Source organism: Gavialis gangeticus, unplaced genomic scaffold, assembly GCF_001723915.1.
Source record: "Gavialis gangeticus isolate Ggan-Ray unplaced genomic scaffold, GavGan_comp1, whole genome shotgun sequence".
In the NCBI taxonomy this organism is placed as follows: domain Eukaryota; kingdom Metazoa; phylum Chordata; order Crocodylia; family Gavialidae; genus Gavialis; species Gavialis gangeticus.
Genome location: NW_017728997.1, coordinates 12,838,441 through 12,856,307, shown reverse-complemented (window position 1 = coordinate 12,856,307; position 17,867 = coordinate 12,838,441). Strand labels below are relative to the sequence as shown.

At 40.5% G+C, this 17,867-nt stretch overlaps 1 protein-coding gene and 1 long non-coding RNA gene across 2 annotated transcripts in view; one reads left to right on the top strand and one right to left on the bottom strand.

The window, feature by feature from the left end:
• The window catches only part of LOC109288989, a 10,336-nt gene extending 5,459 nt beyond the window's left edge, over window positions 1–4,877 (bottom strand). The window contains exons 1-2 of the long non-coding RNA XR_002095274.1: window positions 4,865–4,877; window positions 1,178–1,180 (exon numbers count right to left, since the gene is read on the bottom strand). This is a non-coding gene — a long non-coding RNA (uncharacterized LOC109288989). The remainder of the gene's footprint in view (window positions 1–1,177; window positions 1,181–4,864) is intronic.
• The window catches only part of FAM19A1 (family with sequence similarity 19 member A1, C-C motif chemokine like), a 388,227-nt gene that overhangs the window by 115,774 nt on the left and 254,586 nt on the right, over window positions 1–17,867 (top strand). The gene's annotated exons all lie outside the window — the stretch shown is intronic.

Genomic DNA, 17,867 nt, shown 5'->3' with positions numbered 1-17,867 from the left:
TATTAATTAACCAAGTATTGTGTCAATTCTTAAAGCACCAGGTTTAAAAACCTGCTTTTTAGGTTTAACACCTCTACTAAACCATAATGGCGGTGCACTGAGTCTGGGGCATCCTTGAAGCCCTGCATCTTTTTTTTTTTTTCCTTTAGGTTTAGAGAATTTTTCCCTTAATACCATTTACTCGAGATTCTTGTTCACATGTCAGTGTTAATGTGAGGATCTGGTTCTTGTGCCTCTGTATTGCTGATTGTACAGCTATGGGATATTTAAAAAAAAACAAATAAAGAAATGTAATGAAGAAAATAGGCAATATTAGCTTATACTCTGAAATCTCTTTATTTGAGTCACTCAGTGAATTCTTCAAAAATATAACTTTTGGGGGAACGATAAGAGCGAGTAAAGAGAATCCTATTAAACTAATACAGAAGAAGATCATGTTTATTTTCCCAGGAAGTCATTTAACAGCACATTTTTATACTGAAGAGAAAAGACCAGATGTTTAAAGGTATTTAGCCTCACTCACTCCTACTAAAAGCTCATCAGCAAGTATTTGCATTTAGGGAGTATTTAGAGCCAACCCCTGCCTACGGTTAGGGGCTGATCCAAAACTTAGTTTTCTCTGAACTTTGGATCAGGCATTCACACCCTCAGAGCCTTCTTGACTTAAATGAGGACACAGAGCCCTTGCCCTAAGAAGCAGACATCAGATTTGGCATCTGCACAGTGTTGGGGGATGTTCCCATTTATCCTCGGTTAGCACTAGATGTTGCTAATTGAAGCGTGTTCGGTATTCTGGTGCAGTCCCAGGCCCAGGACTGCACAGGAGCATCCCAAATCCCAAACAGGAGACTCTCAGAGATTCAGGGTCTCAATCCTGCATGCCCTGGGAACTGGGAGTCCTGGTGTGTGCAGAATTGGGTCCCTGAAGCCAAGGGAGTTTCTGCCTAGGGTTGCTGGAGAACACAGGCATCTCTTGCCATAAATCTAACAGACATGGGCTTCAGTAAAGCAGCACAAACTGATACCACTTATGTCATGGCGCTGCAAGGGAGGGTGTCTGTTTCCTTGGCCTTTGCACCCCCATGAGAAATGTTCTCCTACCCTTCGCTGTGACAAGCCAGTGGCAGAGGCTGGGGCCAGTGCCACCCACCTCCTGACTTCCACAATTACATTTCACGTTCTGCAACAAACTAGAGGTGGTAATAACGACATCACAGGCTGCACCAAAGCAACGTGGTTGGGCTTGTACTATGCTCATTGATCAGTGCCCCAGCCAAAGTGCTAGCTAGATAACAGGGAATCCAGAAAGGAGAGGCGTCTGCAACTTTCTATTGACCAGGAAGTGCCATATGTAATTGATTCTTTTGCAGGGAGTGAAAATTGAGTTTTCTTGGCTCAGAAAAAAGGTATCTATTTCTGGAGTGGGTTAGCCTTTCTAACTCCCATGTTCATGCCTACAGTTAATGTAGCTGCCTGGTGGCATCATTTGCTTGACATTAGAGGGTTCCCAAATGCAGCAAACGAATAAACTTTGATTTAAAATCGTAATGCCCATTTGTAGAATTGGATTTCACCAGCTAATTCACTACATCAAGCATTTGCTCTTATGTCTCAAGCACTGTGAATGCTTTAATGATGGGGACTTTTGCGAGACACAAAATTGTTCATTGCACACTATAGGTGATTCAGTGTCGGCTTCCTGCAGTACATATCAATGGCTGTTATCCTAAACTCAGTTTATCTTAAATAAGGACACAGCTATTATTGCTCAGGACAGCAACTGCTTTTGGCATCAATAGGAGGGTGGATGCAAGGAGGCAGAATTAGCTTCTCTTCTCTAACAATACCAGTTAACTACAGGGTACCGCAACACGTACTTTCTGCTAACTTTCAACCTTTTGAAGTTCTCTCATATTTTCTGAAGTGTCGCCAAAGAATCACAATGTGAAATGTTCATAATGATGGCCTTTGCATTAATCTCTATTTTAATTGTAGAATAGATGTGGGTTAGTTTGTGGCTTGGATTGCAGATCTGCACAAAGCAGGAAGAGAAAATAAAAGTCATCTCCCCATCTGCAGCTCAGTTCCTCCCCTGGGCAGGTGGGCAGCGAGTGGGTGAGGAACAGTGGATAGTCAAAAATCTTGACTCCATCCTCCTCCTCACTGTGCCAGGGAGGCTGAGCCAGCTCCAATGCATGTGTCAAGGTATTCATTTAATCCTATTGAAGGTCTCCAGTAAATCATTACCCTCTTCCACCCACAGCCACCTAGAAGTAGGCATGTCTGTGATTCAGAAATGTGCCTCTGAGCTGCACTGCTGTCTTGGCAATGTGTGGGGTGCTCCACTCCCCTGTACAGGCCGCGTTGGGCATAGGAATAAAGAACCATTCATATTAGACAAAGCAGGGGTCCATCCAGTATTTTCTCTACCATGAGCCACCACCACCCATCTTGGAAGGCAGTGCAAAGAACACTATGGTTGGCAGAGATGAGGTAATCTATCCCCCAGTAATATTTTATCAACCTCAAATAATCTGCTTTGCACCCTGAGACACATGGTGTCATATACATTGCAAATGTAAAGTGACCAGCAGTATGACGAAAGCGAAACCGCTGTGCGTGGGTATCTAACCAGAGTTGTCCAAAGTTTGCTATCACATAAATCCATGAAACCCTAATGATTTCAAGCAGGAAGCAATAATTAAGGTGAGAGAATATTTGGACAGGTATCCCTCCTATTGGTGGCTAGGAATGATTTTCCAACAGAAAATTCTATTTTGGAAAAAAATCTTTTCTGCTGAAAAATTTCAGTTTTCCATTGGGAAAGTCAAAATTCGTGCTCCTAGAGGCCCTACCCTGAAGGGCCTTTTGAATTGAATTTTTTACTTGCTGCAGAAGAGACATAAAATGAGCAGCTGGAAAGGAGCGAGCCAGGGCTGCCAGGCTTTGTCTGCCTACCTGGAAAACACTTGTCCATTTTGTTTTCTGTCTACTGAGAGTGAGTGAGATTGGCAAGAATTTTCCAGGTGGGCAGTGGGAAGATGATAATTTCAGCTGTGATAGTCTTGAAACAGACTTTTCTTTTCCTTTTGGTAGTGCCCTTCTCTAAGGAAAAAAAAAATGTTTTGACTGTTTTTTCTCAAATAAAAAGATTTTTTTTTGCTTTTTTGTTTGTTTCTTTTTTTTAATGAATTTTTTTCATGGAAAGTGATTTCCATTATCAACCCATCTCTCATAGCTAAGCATGCTTCTAGCGTACTGGCTAAAGAGTAAAATGATCCGCTATGTCTTACTAGGTGATGTTTTATTACAAATTATTTAGGTGTTTTCCAAATTATATTTTTTGGTGGATGAGCAAATGTTTAGGCTTGGGAATAGAGAAAATGTGTTATGTTAAAATTTGCTTGGGGTCTGTGTTGTAGCAATTTCTGGACTCAGAGATGAGCAAGCATCTGATTTGTTTCATTTTTTGAGACAGCTTATTTCTAATAACTGGGGACTGGTATTGGACTAAATTTCCTGAAAGAAGGTTTGTCCTGCATGTTGTTTGCAATCACCTCTGTTCCAGGTCTGGGGTGTGTGTGTCTGTGGAAAAATAGCAATCAACACTTAGAAGACACCCAACACTTTGCATTATTGACTTCTTTCCCGCTGAGAGCAGACCTACAAGATCCCAAATACCTACTAACCTTTGGAAGAGGGGTATCAGAAGAAAGGCGGGGACACAATATTGTTTCTTGCAAATACATTGCTAGTAAAGCATTTTATTAGCAGGCATGAAAGCTCATTGAGAAAAGCTTCCTTAGGCAAAAATGAAAACAAATTAAAGGAAATGAGAGCGATAAGGTGCTGGCATGTTCTAACAATATCTGGCTGAGATGATTATAATTTACTTTTTATTCCAATTCTCTATGCATAGTGATGCACAAACCCACTTATGTCTTTTCTCTTTATAAACCAGACGTGGTGCTTGCAAAAAGATTCAGTTGTCAGTGCTGGAGAGGTTGAAGTACAGCATAAGAAGCAGCAGCAGAAACTTCCCAATAATACCAAAGTATCCTTGCCCCAACATTTTAGGAATCATTAGCAGAGGAGAATCACAGGATCATAGAAAATGAGGGCTGAAGCAACCTCAGGAGGTCACATCTAATCCAACCCCCTGCTCAAAGCAGGACCGGCCCCACCTACATCATCCCACTGAAGTCTTTCTTTAACCTGGTCTTCAAAACCTCCAAGAGAAATAGTAGCTCAGTCATTATGCCCATTCACCGGATGGCCACTGAAATGATACTGCCTGCCAGCATGGCAGCAATGCTGTGCTTTTGTGATACAGACATTTGTTCCACAAGAATCTCCAGGCCCGTCCCCCATAGGAATAAGGCCTCCAAACCCATCTTGGTTCCTGCCCCCAAGCCCATTTCAAACAGTTTGGGATGTAACGTGGCCACATTTAACCTCTGCTGATATGGGCCTGCTTCGAAGCAGGAGCTGCTCTCATAGACAGAGACTTATCCCTAGAGAGTTGGGAAGGAAGTAATTTAGCCCCTGGTCTTTGGCTGTCCCTGGAGACCCCTCCCTGCAGATTCACCTATCCTCTGCATCCAGAGATTTAAGGAGGTCTTTCTCCTTACACCCCCTATCTCCTTCCAATGGTTTACCGGATGCTTCAGCAGTCCAGCTAGTCTTTTTCAGGGTCTCTTCAGGTGAATGAATTTCACCCTTATTTTTCATGTCGGTGGATTGGTGATTTTCCATGTCGGTGGAGGGTGATTTTTACTATCTGGAATATGTCCGTGCAAAGGGAAGAACATAAACAATAATATATTACCATTTCTAGAATTATGTTATCTGAGAAAAAAAAAACAAAAAAACCCAAAATGCTTTTCTGGTGAGCTCTGTGTCCAGAATCAAAATGAAGAAAGACAAATTTTTAAGATAAATTGGTTTGTGAAAAATTTATGTGCACTTTACCAGAGCAGGCAGGATGTAATCTGTTTTGTATTGAATCTGTTCAAAAAAAAAAAAGAAAACAATGTTAATGAGATTTTTTAAAGGCACTTTTAAATTCATGGTGGCAAAAGACAAATAGTCATGACTTTTAATTTCTATAAACTTAACAGCTGGGGACAAAATAAAGCGTTATTAACTTAAAGGATGGAGAAGTTGCTTCTGTTTCAAGGACAAAATAAGTTATGTTGGTTTCAGCGCTATTCATCTAATGTATTTATGCCATCTTTCTGCTTGTCTGTCTGTCCCAGGAATTGGTAGGGTAGTTGTTAAGTATGCTTTTTTTGTACAGAGTATGCTCTTATTCATCTCTGACTCCTTCAGCTGATGTATTGCTAATGAAACCATTCAGGTATTAATGAGCTTATGCTTTAGACAATAACTATTGGTGTGCAAAATGGAACTATTTGCATTTAACTATGACCTTGCATCTTAACTATAAAAAATATTGCCAAAACAGTGAGGAATTGGATCATCTTTCATTCACTTCCTTCCTTTAGGAAATATTGAAATATTGTTCACATCCTCTAACATACCAGATGTTAATGATAAAGACATTTATCATTGTCATTGGAAGATCTTGCTATAATTTTAATTAAACTAAATGCACTACACAGCTATCCAAAGGTGATATAAAGAGTTATTTTTTCATTATCATCAGATGTTTTATGATTAAAACCCATCTGCTTTGCTTCATTTTTATTTCACATGTATTTTAAACTCCATTAATTAAACATGTCAACCACTGGCATTCTGCTTTTATTTTGGAAAAAAATGCTCCTTTTTCCTATAGAATGTAGTTCTATTAATACCTGCAGTTTTATTTAGTTCTCCCAATATGTATTGTGTGTCACCCCTAGATTTCCTTTATACGTTCTCAGACTTGACTACAGGAATATTTCTATAGTCTATGTTACAACAAACTGCAAGCTGATGTTTACATACCAAAAGGTTTCCCAGGAGTCTCAGGTCTTCACTAACTAATCTGCCATAGAGGTGAAGGGCACAACCTCAATGTTTATGAAGTTAATAATACTCGCCATTTCTGCTAAGCAGCTTTGGCTAAAGATGTGGTATCTAGTATATCACACTGCTGTCGGCATACACCTTTTAATTCGCTAGTGACCTGAAGCTAAAAAAGACCAAAGCGGGAAAATGCTCTCTCAGAAATGAGCACAGCCCTTCTCTCGAACTGTGAAAACACCGCCCCGATTTGGGTAGGCTAAAAGTGAAATAGACAAGTACGCTAACTTGCTAATGAGCACGGTAACAAATGTTGAACCAGACCATTGCATCAGAGTCTAGCAAGCTGAAATAGGCTAGGTTGTTTCATTGCTATGATAGGAGCTTACCAGACCTGCACAGGTGTAGAAATGCGTTAGTCCATATTCAAGTAACTGTTGAGCATATCATGATAAGATCCTCAGTCATAGCATTAGCTTCTAAGTATCTGCAGGGACAGTGTAACAGTAATGCAAACCATAGAAGTGCCTGGAGCTCCTAGCTGGGTCCTCCTTATAGTCGTAGGTATGAAACTGACGAGCAATCATCAATTTCACAGTTGCAACTAACAGGGTTGTCTGGTAAATAGGAGCCAGATACTAAACCCTTGCCTGGGGTCCCAAAAGGTAAAACCCCACCTCTGAGTAGCTGAAAATGGAAGCCCTTCTTTTCCAGTTTTTCCAGCAATACAGAATCATTGGCAGGTGATCTGTTGTATCATCATGTATGCTGCATATACCTGCTTTATGCAGAGGAGAGTTTGTGTGGACTATTCCCCTTTTCTGACATCCAGATCCTGCATACTGGAGCTGTTGCAGTTATTTTGGACACTGAGACACGCTCTGCAGCTGCTTGCCTTTAAGAGCAGCAAAGTGTGCCAGCGGGTTAGAGTACATACTCTGGAATGCCTTACAGTAACTGGAAAATGAATCTACATTGTAATACATTAGAGGGGAAAAAAGGGCAGATTAAAGACACTCATAAATAAAGTCAAGGCAAGCCATTCTGAAGGGTGAGATCATTGTTGTGCACCAGAAAGAGCATGATTGCACAACTTCGCATCATTTCAGCATCGATTGATCAAACTACCAGACTCTTAAAAATTGATATTAAACTAAATTTGTCAAGGAGTAGCCTCTCCTTCCCTCCCACTCTACTCCAAGCTCACTCAAGTGTCAGCATGTGGAATAGGACACTGTACGCCCTCTTTCCTCACGCCATAGTTGCCTTGATCTTGCCGTCCGACCCCAGCAGGCAGATCCTGTACGCATCCCCGCAGTGATCATCGTATCATTGTTAAGAGCACTTTCAAGAGTGCTTCTGCAGCTTCTGCCATAGTGGCTCTTCGACGGTCACCCACTGATTTCAAGCCCTCTAGTGGGCTGTTCATGACTTAAGAGCAGGTGTCTCCATGTAGAGCACTCCTCTGAAGTATGGAGGCACTGCACTGTAAAATTACTGCAGGGAATGTTGCATATGAATGGGTTGAAGGGAAATTTATTTGACTCTGCTTGCATTTTATCACATTTCTGACTGCCATAATGACAGAGCTGCCACTGCTCTGGAGAGCTATATGGTGCTGGGGAGCAGAGGTTCTTCCAGTGTATTTGAATTATTTTTTGCTGACCACTAGCAGAATGCAGTAAAACTACCCTGCTATCAAACGTACTCGCAGGTAGGTTAATCTCAGTGGAGATGTGTTTCTCTCCAAATCATTAAAGGGAAATGTTATAGTGGTGCAGCAGTTAAGGCTGTTTAACATCTCCATTTTAACCTCTTTTTTCAGGGATTTCTAATTTGGCCATAAACATTCCTGCAGCCTTGGAACTTGGCCTATGAGACCACAATCCAGAATTGATTCTTAAAAGTGCACAGGAGAAAAAACCCCACCATGGCTATGTTTTAAATGTACATTAACACCTAGCTTTGCTGCAGAGCATATTGGATAATCTGCAAAAGCATTGCTGCGTATTTAAAAAGGAGAGATTTAAAGCAATAACATGTACATTCTCAGCTGAAATACTTCTACTTCATCCATGGATTGGGATCATTATACTTTAAATTGATGTTTTCTCTCTTTTCTTTGCTGCCAAAGTGATCTTCTTTTTAAATTGTATATTTACTTTTATGTATCCTTTTTGCATAATATATGAATCTCATATGCACATTGTATACAAGCGTTTGCATTTACTTATACATCTAGGATACTTAAATGGCCAACCTGACTACTGTCTGAGGATAGCTCTGTTCAGCACACTGCATTGCTGGGTTGAGATACATGAGCTAGCTAAGATACTGGAAGCAGAATATGTGGAGCTCCATGTGAGCTAATCTACCTGCCTAAGCATGGATGGCACAGGTCCCTTTTAACTGTACTGTACTGCATTGTGCAAAACTACTTAGGTTGCTTCAGGATCATTATCAAAGCTCTATGTTTAAGGATGAGACATAAGATACAGATGCACTAAAGGCTAAATCCAACAGAAGGCCTTTGTGCCTAAAATTTCAGTAGTTTCATTTTCATTCAGTTGTTTCATGTTCTTTTCTCTTCGGTGCCCAATCAAAGAATATTTGCTGCGTATGCAGCTGGAGATGGACACCGTTCCTTTGGGTTTAAATGTATGGGGGGAGCTGCCCCAAAGAGAAGGGAACTGGCATCAGAGGCGGCCGTGTCAGGAACAGAAGCACAATCTGAGGATTTGGTCCTGCACTATGGGCACGTCTACATGTGCACACTTACTGTGTGGTAATTTAGGTTACTGTGCAATAACTGAAAATCACTGCACAGTACAGATGCATGTCTACCTGTGCATGCCTGCACAGCTCAGTAACTATGGTGACTTATTCTAACTTGGGCGTAAATTTACACCCCAGTAGTTACTGCATAGTAACTCATGTGTAGACATGTTACTGTGCAGTAATACTGTGTGTGTGGACTGACTTGGGACTAACTTTACTCCCAAGTCAGTCCACGCATGGTGTTGCTGCACTGTAATGCCGGCGTGTATAGATGCCAGCTTAAAAACTGCTTACAGCGCAGTAAATGCACATGTAGACATGCCTAGTGATGACTCTTCAAATAGTATTCAGAGGGGGCTGCTATACCTTCCTGTACTGGCATATAGAGATGTAAATAGCCTGAAGAACACAAATAGAGCGATTGTAGCAACAGCATGAATTGTCCACACTGCTTTGATAATTGACTTCTACCCTACTCTGATTTTCTTCTTCGAGTCCATTGTGTAGAGAGTACTATTGCAAACCAGGGGTGTGAACCCACATTGATTGCAGGGAAACATTTTAGACTGCAAACAGTTTCCACTAGGAACTAATTGCTCAGTTATGTATTCACTTATTTATATCTGTAGAGCATCTATCTTGACACCAGTGCAATTAAGATAAACAGATTGTTTAACTTAAGTACCTTACAGCCCATGTTTTACCTTATCTGATAAATGATGACTGGCTGTGATGATTTGAGAAGAAGGAAATTGGAGTGATGTATACAAAATAAACAAAAACCTGGTTTGCCTCTAAAAAAATACAGTTGTGTGGAACCTGCTCCCCTCAAGAACAAGAAATGCATAATTAAAATAATAACACTATTTATACAGTAATAAAGATGATAATACCTAGTTTGTAGAGGGTGCTTTTCATTAGCAGATCGCAGCATGCTTCATAAAGACAGTCAATACGAGTAAGAAGAAATGAAAAGTCCAGCACTGCAACATCAATTTTTGTGTAGCCTAGGCTCGGAAATGTTTATTACTTCTTTCATGGCAAAGTGCTTTGCCTTTGTAGGCTTGTATCACCTTTTTAATTGCACCTTTTGCAGTACAGGGTGGTGGCTTCTCAGTCAGCAGGAGCTGCACGGTGATCTAACCTGCAAAGTTTACGTGCACAATAATGCTCTCTGTATTCCTTTCCTTTTTTGCCTAACACATCTGAGCATTGTATCTTCTCCATTTCATTGGTATTTAGGTGCTTGACATCTTTTAGCCCTCAAGAATGCTCCAGGCTGTAAAGACACCTGGCTGAAACTGCTGTTCTAGAGTAATAGGCAGCGTGCAATGCTGGCTGTTCCTCGGGTGAAGGAAAGCAGGGAGTGACTACTACCTTTTCCTCTTAAAAAATTAGCACCTCACAGTAAGCAGTAAAGTCCCCTTATTTTCCTCTGTTAGGAAGCAAATAATGGAAAAGCTCTTTTCTCTTTGAGATTGGATGCCTCTGCAAGTCACTGGCTCTCTTTTCATCATTCTGTTTCGAATGCCCTGCAATTAACAACCTGAATCAGATGACTACAGATTTATAGCTAGGTGTATGCATGCATTCGCTCCTAAATTATGCCCTTATCTGTCATTCCTTCCCTGAAAGAGCTGATATCTACATCAGTGTGTATGCATGGCCAATTAGGCACGTTCCTGATCACATGCGCATGCAAATGGGCAATTTGTACAAGCACTTTGGATATCTCTTCATATCCATTAGACAAACGTAAAGCTGCATATGTCTAGCTGGAAAAGATAGTGCTGGGAAATGTGACTTAGGTTGCGCTAGCTTACATGAATAACAGTATATTTGTGTAGGGAATGGCTCCAAAGGATAATTTAAAGAGAGGACCTTCTGATACTGACCCTAAAAATTCCCAGGATCACTGTTTGTCCTTGGTTAAGGCCCCAAGGCTGTATCAGCGAAGATGTGACTGTGCTATAGGTCCGTGCAGAGAAGACCTAATTATATGTTGGTATTTATACATATTTGGTCTGGTTACAGCCGGCATCATGGTGCAGTTTTGTGGAGCCGTGATGTGTTCCAGATGTTCAAAAAATTCAGAAGAAGTGTGACGTAAAATGTGGCATTTATCCATGGTATTTATACACTCTATACCGTATGTTTGTGGTACGGAAGTGTGTTGCATTCATTGGTCTTTCACTGTACTATATCCATTGATTAGACTTCAGTGTAATTACCAGAAAGAAAGGGCAACTTTTTAAATACCTGTTTATATGTTAAGACTTTACACTTCGCTGCCATGTAACTGTCAGAAACAAAATTGAGAATTGTTACAAGTGAGTTTTGGTTGTACAGTGCATTATATAGTAAGACCATCATCAGGTATCTTTATTTAACAAGATGCTGTTTTATTACAGAGTGGGCTTCTGCTTACAGTTAGGAAAAATGCCCCTCTGCTGTCTGGAATAAGTCTATGCCCAGATGGGAATCCCACTGGGTGCAGAAAGCAGAGTGCACTTTCAGTATCTTCTGATTTGGAAAAGTGTCCAGCTTAACTGGAAATACGTTATTGTCTAGCAATGAGAGCAGTAGAAATGGAGTGTTGTTGCAACTATGATAGTTTAGGAAATATGAGAGAAATGGCGGGTTTGGGTGATACCCTTTTTTGGACCAACTGGGAAAATTGTTAGATAAGCTTTTGGGGACAAAGCGCCTTCCCCAGGTCACCAAAACCCCTTGCTAGTAATGAGTGGTACCTTTGTTGATGACATTCAAAAGTGTCTATATGAAGTCTCGTTTAGTGGTGTTAGTTTGAATTTCACAAATGAAAGCTATGTCTGTTGCCATCCAATAATTGTACAGCACTAACATTTAAAAAAGGCGGGGAGATAAGGAAAGAAGGCCGCACTTGTGATCACATTTGTTTTCTCCATGCTTCCCTTGTACTCGTCCCTAAAGCACGCCTATAACTTCCAACAAGCAACTTTTATGGAATGAAAAGAGCAATGTCACTTTGAGACAGATCCATGGGGTTTAGACCAACTTTCCATCTCCTCAGTTAATTACTAACATAATCTCTAGATAATCTCTTCTCAAGTCTATGAAGACTGGCTGCCTTTGAATTCAGAGGACACTTGGTCTTTTTGGATCCTAGCCATAGATTAAACTCCTTCTGACTGGAGATAGGTGCACTCTCCTGCTGTTGATTGAAACATGCTGTTAAACGCTTTTAAGTTGGGTAACCCCGCCAGAAATTCAGACAAATTCTGGCCTTTTTGTGTCCTTTCAACCCGAAGGTCCTAAATCATGGCACAGCTCATCTAACTGCAGGCAGTCAATCTCAGGCCAGCTTCTCACTGCATGAGAAATTCTTTCCGTGGTGCCGAGTACACTTTCCCACCCAGTGAATACAGGTGAAAAACGAATAAATCCAAATCTCCAATAATGCATTATGATAGGTTTATTATAGATCCCCAAAGAAATGTATCTCATAGTCTTCAGGATATTTACTTCGGTGTTCTCAGAATGACAGAGCTCTGTACATCTGTCACTGCAAAACCAAAGGGGCCAATCTATAAAATAATATTAATTTGCACATCTGTTGCTTCCTCTGCCATCATCTTAGTGCACGTTGTATGCAATCTATACCACTCAAAACCCCACTGAGGTGTTATCCTTATTTTTACAGACAGGGAAACTGGTGGCCAGAAAATTTGACTTAAGGTTACAAGGGGAGTCTTTGCTCAGATTGGACTGAACAAAATCTTTTTTAATCCTTTTTTTTTTTGGCAAAATAGAATAATTATTTATTTTGATGACAAAAATTCCATTTTTCATGGAAATGTTGTATTAGAGAAAGAGTGAAACCTCAAAACCCAGCATATTTTTTTGTTTGCTAAAGTTTTTTTAAGTTTATGGCAATAATTTGAGGCAAAAAAAATGCCTGACCACTCTAAATGAAATCTTAGTCTAGTGTGTTAGACACAAGAGTATCCTTTGTTACTTAAAAAAACACAAATACTTTTGTTTGAGGGTTAAATTATCATACCTTGAGTCTAATTTAGTTGCACTTGATTCCACAAGAGTCCTGTTCATCCTTGGACCTACTTGCAATATGAGATACTACTTAGTTTAAGTAATGGTATAAGGCCCTGGACCTTAATTATCGGTACATGATAGTATTTGAATGAAATAAGACACTCCTCTTCCCCTAGTTTTGGTGTACTCACATGCTCATTGCAAACTTAACCCAGTTCCTTTTTTTTTTCGGTTCTGAATAATTCTAATAGTCTATTACATTTCTACCCATTCACCCCAATTCTGACCATCTCATGATTTGGGTAAAAACTCAACATTTTGCATGTTTTCTCACACAAGAATGGAAGGGACCATTCATGACGTCTTGCCCAGTTCTGTACTGAGCCCAATCCTTGTAGTTGAGTGAAGCCCCTCTTCCAAAAAGGCAGGGGTCTCTAAAGATCATGGCCCTTCATTTCCATAACTAATTGGCGATATTGGCCTCTCTCCTTTTAAGAGGAACAGGTAACACTTCATAATAGGGACTGATTTGGAGGGCGGTACTCTGACTTCTTTATTTGCGTTTGCATCCGGAAGCAAGTAGAGACTTTTTGCTTCTTGTACATCGAATAAAGCCCTATGGCTTGTGCTAGATCGGGGTGGCCAACCTGCAGGACAAGTGCCACAGGCCACCTCTGTGTGTGGCAGACGAGGGAGGGAGCAGAAAGCAGAGCAGCATATTGGGAAGGGGATCAGCGTGGCACATAGGAATGATACAAGTCCAGTTTGTAGCATACCTGTCAAAAAAGGTGTGATGGTAGATCATCCATCCCGCTATATCATGCAGGAAATGGAAATGTCAGTTGTGACCCTTTGCTCCTAGTAAGACATCTCTCATGTTTTTGGGCTGCTTGAAAAATACTGAGACGTGTCACAGCATAAATCCATATTGTCTCACTGCTGGAGAATGAAAATACTATATTTTTCATACATTTAGGAATTTACGAGACAGCAAGAGAATCGAATGTTCAATATATTCATTCCTGTAGGGCATCGTTTTAAATTAAATTTTGCATTTGAATGGGCCGTGGACTTTCTGTCAGAGGATTTTCACATTATAAAAACACACAAGGAAAAATACCTGGGTGGTTGTGTTTTTTATTTTTTTTTAACTCATGTCCTCAGCAGTACAACTGTCATTTAATTTGCTGATATTTATTTACAAACCAAACCTTCTCTGTATGTGCATATAATTCAATAAAAGTTGCTAGGTTTCAGTGTAAGGCTTGCTCGTTGTTCTGTCAGATATCCATACGGTAATTTCTTATAAGCGTAGAGGAGGACATCATTCAGTCTCCCGGAGGAGACACCGCAGCATTTTCTATTGTCCTTGAAATTTCCTAGCTTTTGAGTAATGCAATTTCTTTTTTTCTACCTACAGACATCCCAGATCCTGGTAACAAGTTTTGATCAGGTTTTCTCTGTACTTCATGGAGTCTTTTGAAAACTCACCATTAGGGTAAACGTCTCTTTCATCTTCATGTAGCCTTCCCCTCCTCTTTTTCATTGAATGCATTTGAAAACAGTAAGGAGGACAGCAGCAATGCAAACACGATTTGCTTGTTTAGTTTGAAATTGCAGATCACCTTTTTAATTCTTCTTGCAGTAGAAACAAGAAAAGAGAAAGACCTTTTCTTTTTTAATCCTAAAACATAAAAATCCATGAGACCTACTTGGAAAATAAAAAGCAAACAGTTCTTTGGCTCTCTGCTGTGTGTGTTTTCACAAATGCCGGGCTTGTACTTTTGAATTAGTGCATGTTAAATAGAACTACGCATTTGGATTTGTTGGCACAGAAGCATCTTGGTACACATAATTTACCTTGTCATTTCTGGCATGTGCGAAGGGTGCTTGTCTTCTCCAATGCCTTTCATCCCAAAGAAAACAGATATTTTTAGAAAACTGAGCTGTATGGGTAACTGTAACCCCCTGGTGAGTGTGTGATCAAGATCCTTTCTGCACCCAAACTACTGATTTAGATCTGGTTTGAAGAACTCTAAAAGAAATCGAGAGAGAAAAGTGGGTAAGCAATACAATTTTGTGAGGGAGATTCACTTAATATAGTCTTGGTGAATAGTCTCAGCCATGGCCTGAGACACGGGGGCTTCACATTCCTGCTTGAGTCACTCTGGGCAAGGCCTTGAATCTGACTTCCAGAGCCAACGGCCAGCCCAGGAAGCTGCAGAAAGAGCCCATACTACTGTGGATATATTGGAAAGGTTTTGTTTTCCAACAGGGGAGGACACCTTTAAAGTTATCTTGAAATTGCATTGTCCTTCTCTGGTCTGGTCTGGTCTGCACATTAGCCTGATGCTGGTCCACCTAGAGTGTCTTGGCTCTTTTGGGTGCTCTAGCACGTAAGTTGAAGCTCTTCATGCTTCTAAAACCTGAGTTCAATGCCCCTATAGCTACTAAGATGATGCCATCCCCATAGGGTTCCTATATAACAAATATAGAGGCACATACATATAGGTAGTCTTCCCTGTGGAATGCATTCAAGGTTAAATGGAGTAAAATGGAGAGAGCTTAGAGGCAGCAGAATGGGAATTTGCAAATGGACTATGTTTCACTTTTGCTTCCATGTCAGGATTCATGCATTTGAACCAATCCATCTCTTGGATTGTCCATGTGCTTGCTGATAGCCTGAAGTGAAGTGCAGGGTTTTGCACTTTTAAATGGAGAATGTCCCCTCTCCTTATGCCTCTCTCTGCCTCTAAAAAAGGCAACAGAAGTTGAGCAGACTAAAAGACTGCATCAGAGAAAGAGCTTTTAACTTAGAGGTCAAAGCTTTTTGTAGACCTACCTTCCTAAGTCAAAGCAAGATCATAATCCCAGAAAATGTTATAGCAAGATGTTGCTTTGTTCCTAGTTATTGGGCACATCTACACATTGCCGTATGGCAACATTGCTATGGCGCCATGCTTTAGTACTTCCAGAAGGACATGGTACGGGCAATTACCACACTGTGTGGGCAGTGCACGCTTAGATTTCCCTGCTACTTCACCATAGTGGCACGCTATCACTGGGTAAGCACCACTAAGGTGACGTAGCTACCGATCATGTGTAGACTCACGTGATCGCTACATCACTGTAGGGCGACGTGTAGACGTGCCCACTATGTTCATGTTTCTGAAAATGGGAATGCTGCCTACCTTCATGAGGATGGTTTTAGAAACACTATCATTCTTACATATCCCTTTATGAATTCAGTTTATTTTGTTGAAGGTAATACTGCCATTTCTTCTGTGTGGTTGAAAACAAGATCCATGGTTACAGCAGCACACAAATGTTTGTGTGCTATAAAGTAATGAATGACCTTAGCAATTAGTGAAGCATTTACTAGTGATTAGTGAAAGACCATTTTCAGGAACATTTTCCCTGAGCCCAATCTCCAGTCTTGTAAATCAACATAGCCCCATTGAAACCAGCTGAGATTCACTGATATCAGCTGTGCAATACTCAAGTCTCATAAATTCTCTAATTATCAGGGTGTCTAATTTTTGTTGCTAAAATAGTGAAATACGGTTAAAAATCATGAACAAGCCACTCCCAAACATTCCAAAAAAGTGCCGAGAAGTCCTGAGCCACATTAAAAAGGGCTTTTTTTTATAGAATGCAGTTTACTGGTTGTATAATTGCTTAAGGTAGAAAGCAGTTCATTGCAGTGGTATTGTTCAGATTTCTGTAATTAAGGTTCTATCAGGAATTCAGGAACATGTTATCCAGTTCTGAAGCTGTTCTCTGATTTGTAGTATTAGTGCCATAGGAAGCAAATTTTTAGCCAGGTTTTTGGGGGAATATCATTTTTGTTAATGATCACATAGGAGAAACCGAAGAAAGCTATTTTAAGAGGCGCAGGGGTGTCAGGTGTTTGATATTCCTCTAATAATTAAAACCTAATGTGTAGGTGATGCCTTAACATATTCAGCTAGCAGAAATGCAAATATTAGACTGGCTTACTCTGTTCCACTTTCACCATATATTAATTGCTGTCGGTATGCAAAGGTATGCAATTAAAAGAGCAAATGAGTATTTCTAATTAGGATGGAATGGTAGCACATTTCATCAAAGTAGGACACCTTGTGCTGTGTATATATTTTTGCCAATTAGTTAACAAGGATTTCTTCTGTGCATGACGGAGCCCTGTATACTTGGAAAAAAGTGCACTTGAATTCCAACATTCAGAACTAATGTTTACCAAGTAACACAGGAATGGACTTCCCATGCTGTTTGCACCTGGGGAAAAAGATAATTCATCGAGAAAATCTGCATATGGAAGTTTGTCATTGTCTATATTATTTGTACTGTACTGATGTCTATTGAAGCCCCAGGCAAGAAAAGGAGACTCCACTGCTGTAGGCTACCTACAGATAAATGAAGAAAGATGGTCCCTGCCTTGGAGATCCCGTACTCTAAATAGACAAGACAGACAAAATGTGGAAGGGGAAACAGGATTGCCCCAACTCACACAGCCGGCCCATGGCACATCCTGTTGGTTGAGAACTCATGGCTTCTGACACCTACCTATCTCATCAGTTAATCCCTTCTGATTGAAGTGCTTTGCCCGAAGCCATCAGGCCTAGACCAAACTTTGGGATCAAGGGGTGCTGGGCTAGGTTCATTTTTAACTTACATTTCCTTTGACTTTCTTCCTATCAACAACAACAAAAAAATCATTTCTTAGTTAAATTCTTGCATGTGGATACAGGCAGTGCTCAGGATTCAAGGTATAACTCAGACAATTGACTGAGTTAATTTTCACCACGATGGGTGAAACGGAACAGTCCAGAGTTTAAGAATAAAACATTGTCATTCCTAATGTATAGGATGACTTCCTACCCTGAGTCCTGACCACTCTGAAGGCATCCTTGCAATAACTTCCTGAAATATTCCCAGTGCCTCTCTCTTGGTGAAAGGTAACTTTGCTTTTCTTATCTTCATAGATTCATAGATGTTAGGGTCAGAAGGGACCTCCGTAGATCATGGAGTATGATCCCTTGCATAGGCAGGAAAATGTGCTGGGTTCAGATGACCCCAGCCAGGTGCTC